Source organism: Salvelinus sp. IW2-2015, linkage group LG19 (genome assembly GCF_002910315.2).
Source record: "Salvelinus sp. IW2-2015 linkage group LG19, ASM291031v2, whole genome shotgun sequence".
NCBI classification, from domain to species: Eukaryota; Metazoa; Chordata; class Actinopteri; order Salmoniformes; family Salmonidae; genus Salvelinus; species Salvelinus sp. IW2-2015.
In genome coordinates this window covers 33,818,879-33,823,637 of record NC_036859.1, presented here as the reverse complement: position 1 = coordinate 33,823,637, position 4,759 = coordinate 33,818,879, and positions in this window count along the sequence as shown.

Below are 4,759 nucleotides of genomic sequence, written 5' to 3'. Positions count from 1 at the left end.
GCAGAAAAGCACCCTCCAATTATTCTAAATTAGCATACGAAACAACAAAACAATTATATTGTCTTGTTCTCCACCAGCTTGGCCACCACAACCAAGAGCAGTGCTTCTGTGCCTGTTTGGCTTCCCAGTGTTAATGCAATCATTGCGCGAGAGAGACGGGGGCTTTTCTTATGGGGCGCCATATGAGCCTGGACTGGTTGAGTGCTATGTCAGAGCCTGTGGACCAGATCCCCCCCGCCCCCCCCTGGCCACAAAGGAGCTGTGCAGCTCACATGAGAGGATGAATCCGAGCGTCCCAGAGATTTTTTTGTTGTTGTAAGAGATGTATTTTTAGCCTTGCTGTTTCATGTTGTAAGTAAGAAGTGGGGGAGAGATCTATTTTCGGAGCCGCGCCACCATTTTCTTCTTCGACATAAGTCCAATCCATGCATCAGTCTAAAGTTCTACGGTTAATGTCTATTTATTACGGGGCTGCTATTTTCATGAAAGGAACAATGTCACAACTTTTTTTTTAAAGAGCCTTTTTTTTTTTGTCATCAGTGTTTAAAATAATAGTCTGTACACACAATGGGCAGTGTTACATTAACCAGTTGAATATGTAGGCAATAATAAAGAAACTCTGACATGCGTCTAACACTAAACAGGCAGTTTTACAATGGAATTGTTTATCCGCACCAGTCAAGATCCAGTTTGAATGTACATTTTTGTATAGTGTAAAGTATTAAGAACATAGCAAAGTTTGTACAGGTGAACACCAAGTCTTCTGACAGGAAATCTGAAAGTGAATCTGCGGTAGACTATTTTTAACAAACTTCCAATCCAATTGCTAGTTTCTTTGTCTCCAAAATGGAACGTTTGTCATACACTCGTGTCTTCTTGAACATGTGTTTTTGGGGTGGGGGGAAAAAAGCTGTGAAATCGTTCATACCTACTTTGTAACCAAAGATGCAAAGCTGTAATTCCATTTATTTTGTTATGTGCACTTATGTMTTTTTTTCTTCTCACTTTCACAACAAAATRTTTTTGTTGCTGTTTAGCATGTTCTGCATGATCTGTAATCTTCAAACCACTTTCTTACCTCATATTTTTATTCAGCACTCTTATTGTAAGATAGTCTGTGAACAATGTAAATGGGGGAAAAAGACATGGAGACAAAGAGCTAGGGTTTTGGGTAGAGCGATACAAACAAGTGTTACGTACACTAGCTACAGAAAATGAAGTGAGCCATGTTTTGTTCATTTAAATGGTGTTTGAATTTCATATGCCAATAGTTTTGTTACATTGCAAATTTAATGTATTTAAATAAATGCAATATTCAGATTCCATTTTTTTCTGTGAAATTACTACCCATTAGAAACTATCAATCAAGTTTATTTTATATAGTCCTTCGTAMATCAGCTAATATCTCGAAGTGCTGTACAGAAACCCAGCCTAAAACCCCAAACAGCAAGCAATGCAGGTGTAGAAGCACAGTGGCTAGGAAAAACTCCCTAGAAAGGCCAAAACCTAGGAAGAAACCAGGCTATGAGGGGTGGCCAGTCCTCTTCTGGCTGTGCCGGGTGGAGATTATAACAGAACATGTTCAAAATGTTCATAAATGACAAGCATGGTCAAATAATAATCAGGAATAAATGTCAGTTGGCTTTTCATCAGAAACTACTGAGATACAATTTAAATTACATGTGTAATTAGTTTCGCTACATATATATAAAATGTAGTATTCTATTCGTTAGCTTCTAGCAAGCCTCAACTTGACCATTGAGGAGTAATTTCCTTCCAACAAGACTGGCTTGTTAACCTGGTAGTTTTCATTTTTGAGATTAGTTCCATCAAACATAGTCCCAGGCCGTTGATGAACTATTGTAATAGTAGTGTTTGTCAGAGACTGCCATTAAACAGTGCCACTCTGAAAGTGGCCTGAGTGAGAGGTGGAACATATACATTTTTTTTTAAAACTTGCTACATAATCTGCACTGAAGAGAGGGAGTTGTACAGTTCTGTGTGGACTCTTTAGTCTTATGAATGGATTTCCTACAGCCACAGTCAATGTTTAAGCTTTTCTTGTAGGATTCAAGTTGAGCTCCTTACTAAGGGTTTGTTTTATCCTAAAGATGAAGGAATCCTCGAGTGTCCACCATTCATTTATTCTGAACAAATATATATATATGCAACAATATCAATGATTTTACWATGTTACAGTTCATATAAGGAAATCAGTCAATTTAATAAATCCATTAGGCCCTAATTTATGGATTTCACATGACTGGGCAGGGGCATAGGCCCACACTTGGGAGCCAAGCCAATCTGAATTCGTTTTTTCTCTCACAAAAGGGCTTTATTAGACAGAAATACTCCTTGGTTTCATCAGCTGTCGGGGTGGCTGGTCTCAGACGATCCTGCAGGTGAAGAAGCTGGATGTGAAGGTCCTGGGCTGACGTGGTTACACGTGGTCTGCCATTGTGAGGCCGGTTGGACATACTGACAAATTCTCCAAAAGACATTGGAGGCAGTTTATGGGGGAGAAATTAACATTAAATTATCTGGCAACAGCTCTCGTGGACATTCCTGCATTCAGCATGTCAATTGCACACTCCCTCAACTTGAGACGTGTTGTGTAACAAAACTGCACATTTTAGAGTGTCCTTTTGTCCCCAGCACAAGGTGCACCTGTGTAATGATCATGCTGTTGAATCAGCTTCTTGATATGCCACACCTGTCAAGTGGATTAACTATCTTGGCAAAGGAGGAATGCTGACTAACAAGGATTTAAACAAATTTGTGCCGTTTTGAGCGTATAGAACATATCTGGGATTTTTTATTTTAGCTCATGAAACCAACACTTTGCATGTTGCGTCTGGGCGCGGAGTATTGTTGATCCAGACCTTCTGACCTCACAATGGCAGTAGAGCACCCAAGCTAACTGTCTAAAGTTAGCTAGCCAGCTACTTCCAGACATAAATGAGAGAACACCTCACTGACCATTTTACTTKCCCTAGCAGAGCTGGTTAAGCTGTTTTCATGTTATCCAGAGCGTTGGTGACCGATGGCAACAAGTCTTTTTTTGCCGATGTTTACTGACAATAGGAATAATCAGATTATTAAATAGAGGACTTCATATTATGACTGAAAAGTAGTTTCCTTTCTAGCACCACTCGGTTCAGTGTCATACTGACCAGTGTACAGTCGTGGCCAAAAGTTGAGAGAATGACACAAATATTAATTTCCACAAAGTTTGCTGCTTCAGTGTCTTTAGATAATTGTCAGATGTTACTTTGGAATACTGAAGTGTAATTACAAGCATTTCATAAGTGTCAAAGGCTTTTATTGACAATTACATGAAGTTGATGCAAAGAGTCAATATTTGCATTGTTGACCCTTCTTTTTCAAGACCTCTGCAATCCGCCCTGGCATGCTGTCAATTAACGTCTGGGCCACATCCTGACTGATGGCAGCCCATTCTTGCATAATCAATGCTTGGTTTGTCAGAATTTGTGGGTTTTTGTTTGTCCACCCGCCTCTTGAGGATTGACCACAAGTTCTCAATGGGATTAAGGTCTGGGGAGTTTCCTGGCCATGGACCCAACATATCGATGTTGTTCCCCAAGCAACTTAGTTATCACTTTTGCCTTATGGCAAGATGCTCCATCATGCTGGAAAAGGCATTGTTCGTCACAACTGTTCCTGGATGGTTGGGAGAAGTTGCTCTCGGAGGATGTGTTGGTACCCTATTTTTTTGAATCTCAATAGCTAGTAGAGGTTTTCTTAGGCAAATTGTGAGTGAGCCCACTCCCTTGGCTGAGAAGCAACCCCACATATGTGGTCTCAGGATGCTTTACTGTGGCATGACACAGGACTGTGGTAGCGCTCACCTTGTCTTCTCCGGACAAGCTTTTTCCGGATGCCCAAACAATCGGAAAGGGGATTCATCAGAGAAAATGACTTAACCAGTCTTCAGCAGTCCAATCCCTGTACCTTTTGCAGAATATCAGTCTGTCCCTGATGTTTTTCCTGGAGAGAAGTGTCTTCTTTGCTGCCCTTCTTGACACCAGACCATCTTCCAAAGGTCTTTGCCTCACTGTGCGTGCAGATGCACTCTCACCTGCGCTGCTGCCATTCCTGAGCAAGCTCTGTACTGGTGGTGCCCCGATCCCGCAGCTGAATCAACTTTAGGAGAAGGTCCTGGCGCTTGCTGGACTTTCTTGGGCGCCCTAAAGCCTTCACAACAATTGAACCGCTCTCCTTGAAGTTGTTGATGATCCGATAAATGGTTGATTTAGGTGCAATATCCTTGCCTGTGAAGCCCTTTTTGTGCAAAGCAATGATGACGGCACGTGTTTCCTTGCAGATAACCATGGTTGACAGAGGAAAAACAATGATTCCAAGCACCCTCCTTTTGAAGCTTTTAGTCTGTTATTTGAACTCAATCAGCATGACAGAGTGATCTCCAGCCATGTCCTCGTCAACACTCACACCTGTGTTAGAGAATCACTGACATGATGCCAGCTGGTCCTTTTGTGGCAGGGCTGAAATGCAGTGGAAATGTTTTTTGGGGATTCAGTTCATTTGCATGGCAAAGAGTGACTTTGCAATTAATTGCAATTCATCTGATCACTCTTCATAACATTCTGGAGTATATGCAAATTGCCATCATACAAACTGAGGCAGCAGACTTTGTGAAAATTAATATTTGTGTCCTTCTCAAAACTTTTGGCCACAACTGTACATTCCAAATGTCAAAAGTAGTGCACAATGTAGGGGG